Raw genomic sequence first — 7,507 nt, 5'->3', positions numbered from 1 at the left:
TTTCTAGAATTTGCTACTTGTTTACCAGCTATAACTCACATGCACGTTATAGCTTCTCATATACGCGTGTATATGTGAGTAATACATCCACAGATGATTACCTACTTTTGGGAGTATCTCAGATATATGCATGTGTTTGTGCTCTCCGCTGCTTGAATGGACATATGTATAGACATAATGATTGACTTGTTGATGTGCATACAAGTCACTGCTTAGTATTGGCATAGAGATGATAGTATTCCTTAGCGTTGCTAATATTCGTCACACTGCCCTCCACCTAGGTCTGATCGTCCCGATCAGACAAATCTCTCGATCTAAACGCTGCCAGCCTTTCCAAATGAACCACTTTCATTTTGGTTCGTGGTTTGCGAATGGTTTGTATGCGGTACACTACATCGTTGATCCGTTTTACAACTTTATATGGGCCTTCCCTTTTACACTTCAATTTCGGGGACAAACCTTTTTTTCGTTGTGGGTTGTATAACAGCACCAAATCTCCTGCCTGAAAACCTTCCGAATTAATTGCTTTATCGTATCTGGCTTTCATCTTGTCACTGATAATCTTTGTTCGTTGCCTTTCTCTCAGCTCTTCTTCCAAAACACCAGTGGATTTCTTGACATTTCTCTCCGCATCGGTATCTATCCCAAACTTCAAATCAGCTGGCAGTCGAAGATCATTGCCAAAAATTACATTTGCGCGAGTTTGGCCCGTTGTCTCATGTACTGCCGATCGGTAAGCCATAAAGAATAATGATATGTTGGTATCCCACTCCTTATGGTACTTGTCTACTACTTTCCTTAAATGCTCCTCCAATGTTCTATTGAAACATTCCACCATACCATCGCACTAAGGATGCAATGCAGTTGTCCGTTTTTCGAATGCCCAACTTCTTGCACATTTCTTGGAACACAGCTGATTCAAAATGCCTGCCTTGGTCAGAATGTAACTCCATTGGTACACCATACCTTGCAACCCCATCGTTTGTAACCACTTCTGCTACTGTTTCCACTTCTTGGTTTGGGATTGGGTATACCTCTGGCCATTTATTGAAATAATCCATAAAGACCAGCACGTATTTTTTTCCGCGGTTGCTATTAGGAAATGGACCTGCAACATCCATAGCGATCCTTTCAAATGGCGCACCTGAGTTATATTGCTTCATCTGGCCATGACTTCGGGTTTTGCGCCCTTTCGCTCTGCTGCAAACCTAGCAGTTCGCAATCCACTTAGTGACCGACTGACGGCAACCAACCCAATAGAATCTCTGTTTAATCTTCTCGAGCGTCTTCGTGATTCCAAGATAACCTCCGCTTGTACCATTATGCAGCTCGCTGAGCACGTCAGGAATCCTTTTTCTGGGAACAACTATCAGTTTCTTCTTGCATTGACCATCCTCACTCGCCCGTACTCGATACAAGCAACCGAATATCAATTCTAAACTGTTCCAATGTGCCCAATATGACTTCGCAATGAGACTCTCTGCTGACATCTCTCTATTTGGTATTTCGTTTCGTTCGAGCCCTTGCATAACTTGTGACAGATCTGTATCCTCTAGCTGACACTTCCTTAGTTGTCCCTTTTCCCATTCATCTGTACATGTTGTAGTCAATATCCGGACATCTATAATGTCTTCTTTAGCCTCGCTCTTTGAACAGTGCTTGCATTCCAAACTACATGGTCTTCGTGACATAGCATCAGCATTTCCATGGGTACTATCTTTTCGATGCTCAATGGAAAAGTCATAGCTTTGTAGTCGCTCGATCCACCGTGCCAATTGTCCTTCTGGATTACGGCACTGCAAGAGCCATTTCAACGCTGCGTGATCTGTTCTGACGCGGAATCGCTGGCCGTAGAGGTACTTGTGAAAATGTTTAATGCACTCTACCAATGCCAACAGCTCTCTCCGTGTAACGGAATAGTTCCTCTGGTTTTCCAATTGAACGGCTGTAATATGCAACTACCTTCTCCTGTCCTTCGACCAGTTGCGATAAAACGCTTTTTAGCAAAAGGTGGACAAACGAAAATTTTTCCTGGAGAAACGTGGACAAACGATGGACAAACGAATGAGATATGGTTTTTTAAATACTCGCAAATGGAGGTGCCAACTTCACACGATTTTATTTTTTTTTTTTTCAAATAACTTTTTAACAGAAGGTGGACAAAAGAAAATTTTTCCTGAACAAACAAACGAGATATGGTTTTTTAAATACTCGCCCAAGTAGGTGCCAACTTCACAGAGCTAGCGCCAGCTATTCTCTGGAAAACTTCCTCCAAGTTTTAAAGATGTTCATCAAAGTTCTTGCCCAATACGATGATGTCGTCCAGGTATACCAAGCATGTTTTCCAATGTAGTCCTTTCAATACCTGATGCATGAGTCTCTCAAAAGTAGCTGGTGCATTACAAAGTCCAAAAGGCATAACTGTAAATTGCCAAAGACCATCTCCGACGCTGAAGGCTGTTTTTTCTTTGTCTTCATCCTTCACCTACACTTGCCAGTAGCCACTATTCAAGTCCAGTGTGGAAAACCATTTCGTAGCAGAGCGCGAGTCCGGAGTGTCGTCAATTCTCGGCAATGGGTAGCTATCCTTTTTCGTGACGTCGTTCAACTTGCGGTAGTCCACGCAAAACCTCATTTTCCCATCCTTCTTCTTCACAAGTACCACCGGCGAGCTCCATGGACTAGCTGATGGTTCGATGACGCCGCTGTCGCTCATTTCTTGTACGATTTGACTCACAACTTCCCGCTTCGCCAGTGGAACACTACGAGGAGCTTGACGTATCGGCCTCGCGTCACCAGTGTTAATTTGATGTTTAACACCATTGGTGCGGCGTGGTTTAGAACCATCCTGGTCAAATATGTTTGCGTACTTTAGGAGCAGTTGCTTTGCCTTACTCTGATAATCTTGATCTAGCCCCTCCGTCCATGCCGTGATGTCATTTGGAATATTAGTCTTGCGTGTTGCGCGAGCTGTTCACAGTTAATAATACTTCAGCCTCTTGGCATCTTCCCAATATATATAGCTCCTTTTGTCAGTTTGAGTGGTGACTTGAACTAATTGAGTACTCTTACCGGAATACGTCCATCCTGTTTTGTCATAGCCAGGGTTTTTCCTACAAGTACGTTCGGTGTTGATCTGTTTGCTGCCTCGACAACCCACAATTTGTTTGTCCCACAATCTCCATCAACCTTTGCCCAGATGACTGCTTCTAATTTTGCTGGTATTTGCTGACATTCTTCCACCAGCACTCGTTTACTGCTGTAGCCTTTCTCGTAGCCGAAATTAAGTGGCACATCCATGTTCTTATATCGCACCGTCTTGCTTTGCATGTCGATCTTGATGCCTTGGTCGATTAAGAAGTCCACTCCAATCATGATTTCGTCAACAATCTCTGCCACTATAAAATTGTGTAGTACCATGACGTTCCTCTCGTGGGTGTCCTCTCCCGTGGCTGTACGTAATCTTGCTCCAAGCAATGGTCTTCTTCTTGTTAACTAAATCTGATCGAATGATGGAATGAGATGTACCCGTATCTACAGTCAGTAAACGTCGTTTCCATCCACATGTCCTCCGACAGTAAGATTGTTTGACCTTCTTCCAATTTGCGAGATAGAGATTATGGGGCATTCAGTTGAGGGAGCCAGCTGACGCCCCTTGCGGCTGACTTGCTTTAGTTTAACGATTGAGTGGACTTGGAGATTTGCTCATCTCCCTCAGCTCTGCGTTTACGGCCACCCACATTGTTGGAACTGTTAGGGTTGATACTGAAATAACGTGCAATGTGCCCTGGCTTTCCACACTTAAAGCATTTGACGGCACCATCGTTTTTCTGCTGCGTTCCTTTTAATGCTTCCAAAATTGTGTCTACCCAGTCTGGCTTTCCACTTCAACGCGATGCGCTTTATATGGGGGCTTACTCAAAAGTGACGCTGTTTCCGGAGTCAGTACATAGGATACCGTTTCGCAAATGTTAGCTTTGGGTTTGCGTATGTACCTCGCTTCGTTTCCACGTCCCGTATGCCATTTATAAAACTGAATTTTTACCCTCTCGGTGTATTCCACGAGTGCGTCGGCATTTGCTAGATGGGCCAGCCTTTCGATATCCGATGCGAACTCCTGCAAAGTCTCATTCGATTTTTGGTAACGGTTTTGCAACTCAATTTGGTATATCTGTTTCCTGTTCGCTTCCCTATCGCCTCTCTAGAGCGCTCATCAATGTTTCATAGTTGTTCCGTTCGTACTCTGGAATCGTCTGCAAGATTTCAGCTGCAGGCCCTTTCACTGCCACGAACAGTGTAGCAACTTTATCTTCAGAATTCTCAAACTGAAGCTTAAACACCTGGAAAGGAACAGAACCGTCAAAGGATGTTGTTTTTACCTTTGGATTACTCGCTGAAACTGCTGGGCGATTTAGTTGCAACTCCTGTATACGACCTCTCAATGTTTCAATCTCGGCATCGATTTTGTCCTCGAGTTGTGAAATTTTTGTATCCTGCGCCTCCAACTTCAAGGAAATACGTCCTTCTTGCTCTTCCAGTTGCGCAGAGATCTGTGATGATATCTGTGCTGAAATTTGCGTCGACATTTCGGATATTTGTATTACTTGTGCTTCAATCTTTGATGTTATGTGTGTCTCCTGCGATTCCAGTTGGGATGCCATATATGTCTTTTTTCGGCCAGTTGAGTTGTTATCTTTGTCGTTTGTTCTTCCAGTTGAGATGACATATCGGTTGATATTTGTGACGACATTTGCATCAACACTGCTAGTATCGCGTTAGTGTCAACACTTGCCAATGGATTCGGAGTCTATTATCTTCTCCTCCATTTTAGTCGCTGGCTCTTCCAGATCAGGATAAAAGACATACTCGTCCACATTAATTCCTTCCAACTCCAATACCTCCTAGCCGTGCTTGAAGTTAGATCTTATTGCAGGTTGTATTCAATCCTCGGTTCTCCAACTCTTTTTCCAGTTGCTGGATCCTTAATTCACTTAACTTTGCCATGTCCAAGTTGTATTCTGGAATTTATTCAACAATTCCTCTTCTGACACCAACTAACGTTCGAATCACTAAACTGTTGAATAAATAACTCCACTATTCAATAATGCACAATGGCCTTTATTAAAGTACTTCACAACAACACTTCTACTTCTCAACAGATAGCGTGCTTAAATGAAACTTATTCGTCGTGCCTCAGCTGCTGCTTTTATACTCTTTGGTTTCCTCGTTGACATATTTCTAGGCGTTTCTATTTCTAGAATTTGCTTCTTGTTTACCAGCTATAACTCACCAGCTATAACTCAGATGCACGTTATAGCTTCCCATATGCGCGTGTATATGTGATTGATACTTCCACAGATGATTGCCTACTTTTGGGAGTATCTCAGATATATGCATGTGTTTGTGCTCCCCGCTGATTGTATGGACATATGTATAGACATAATGATTGACTTGTTGATGTGCATACACGTCACTGCTTAGTATTGGCTTAGAGATGACAGTATCCCTTAGCGTTGCTAATATTCGTCACAATATTATATTCTAAGCCCCTAACCTGCTGGGGGGAAAAATACAACCCACTATACCACGGTGATTAAGCACTCCCCTCTTATAAACATGGCAACACCGGCAGGTAGATACTACTCTGAAATCAACCTACTATAATAAGAAACGAAAACTAAAACATAAAAAATATTAGTATTCATTGATTTTCTTAGTTAAAACATATTTTAGTGTGAAAGTCTAAATTTTCAATTCATAAAATTTTCCGTAGAATTTAAATATTTATTTTTGAGTCTTGAAAATTTATGTAAATGGAAGGCGAGCCGACAGAGTGCTTATTTTTTGCTGTTGCGAAAAGCACATGCAATGTTAGAGCTAAAAAGAGAGGCGGCAAATGCCATCGTCGTCCTGGGCCATTAATGCGAAATCCTTATTTAAATTTCTTACGCGAATTTCGTAAGCACAATTGTGGTCTGAGCGTTGTTGAGGTAGTACGAAGAGGTGCTAAAGAATGGAATGCATTACCGAAAGAAAAAAAACTCCGTTACATAGAAGAGGTTCGCCCTGCCCTGTTTTTGGTTATTAAAATGCTGCTTTAAAATTTTTTATTTAAACAAGAAAATATTGCATTTTTTCCTTTTTTTCAATTTCAGGCATTTTATGCGCCCAAAATACGTAAATGTTGTTGCTCTATGCCAGTCGAAGCATGCGGCCATAAAAATAAAAAAAGTATCAATTTGTCCAAGCAAAAAAAGGCGTTCGAGATCTAGTAGCTGCTCCTCAACCAAAAGAAGTTTAAGAAAGAAATCATCAGGATGCTTTGGCAAGAGAAAAAGCAAGAGACGCACCAAAAAAATGAAAAAGCATAAATGTGGTCAACGTAAAAAGTTAAGAAAGCGCAGACCAAGATCTCAGTGCAAGCGTAGAGCAAGAAAATTGAGAAAAATAAAGAAAAAGCGTAGTCAGTGTAGCTTTTTCTAATTTAGTATTAATAGTTAGAAAAAAAGAGATGATTTGTATAAATTTTTGCTAAACGCCTTTTATATGAAAATTCTTTGTAACTTTTTTTTTAGTATGCTATTATTGTAACTGAGTAAAAATATATGTACTTATTTTACGAGAGCTTGTTTTTTAGCCTAAATGATTGATAAATGCATTTTTATGTCCAGCATTTTTCCTGTCGCAATAATGAAGCAGTCATGTTTTTTTTGTAGCAGTGCTTCGCCCCATCAAATAAGTGCGATCACTCACAATTGTCATAAATATCCTGGAGTCCTAGAAAACTTTATATTTTCACTAGGTTGGGCCAAAGAGATAAGGCTTGGTTCCAAATTCCAATTGAAACGATGGTTGGTGTCATCTGGGGAAAAATTTCGAACCTACTATTTAGAATTGTATGAATTTTTAAGAGTATAGATTTTTGTAGCCGAATCAATTTTGATCTAATAAAGTACAAGTTCGCACTGATTTTTAACAATTTTTTCCGAAGGGTGTTTCAGATTTTATTATATACCAGCGTACCCGGCATACATTCTCTTGCTCGAAAATCTTCAGCCTATATCCAATTTTTTTGCATTTTTTTTCTCATTCTTGTCCACCCCTTCTATTCCTTGTCTACTCCCATTTCCAATTCCACTCCATTTCTCATTCCCACTCCCACTTCCCACTTCCCAACGCAACTCCCATCTTAAGCGCGATGTCCATATCGCAAGCAATGAAAAATTGCATACAAAAAACAGCTCAAGAAAAATTTCGTTTGTGAAGAAAAACTCATAACGTTAGTGTGAAAATGTGCTAAATCACTTTTTACGAATTTTACAGGAGACGAAAAAAAATAATTTTTGAAATAACCTTTTTTTCAAAACTGTGAATGAGGATACCTTAGTTGCATTATGAATTCATACAAGTGGCGAATGTTTGATAAAAACGTTCACAATAGTAAACAGCCTCCATCAACTGTTCCATCGCTGTTCGATTACTTAAATTATTTGCTCAATAGTGTTTT

At 40.7% G+C, this 7,507-nt stretch overlaps 1 long non-coding RNA gene across 1 annotated transcript; it reads left to right on the top strand.

Annotated features, from left to right (window-relative positions):
• Positions 1-5,914: 5,914 nt before the first annotated feature.
• On the top strand, positions 5,915-6,458 carry LOC137235858 (uncharacterized). The gene is made up of 2 exons (XR_010948068.1): positions 5,915-6,059; positions 6,156-6,458. It is a non-coding gene; the product is annotated as an uncharacterized lncRNA (long non-coding RNA).
• Positions 6,459-7,507: the final 1,049 nt, after the last annotated feature.

This window comes from Eurosta solidaginis, unplaced genomic scaffold (assembly GCF_040869045.1).
Source record: "Eurosta solidaginis isolate ZX-2024a unplaced genomic scaffold, ASM4086904v1 ctg00001137.1, whole genome shotgun sequence".
Classification (NCBI taxonomy): domain Eukaryota; kingdom Metazoa; phylum Arthropoda; class Insecta; order Diptera; family Tephritidae; genus Eurosta; species Eurosta solidaginis.
This window is presented reverse-complemented; position numbering and strand designations above follow the sequence as displayed.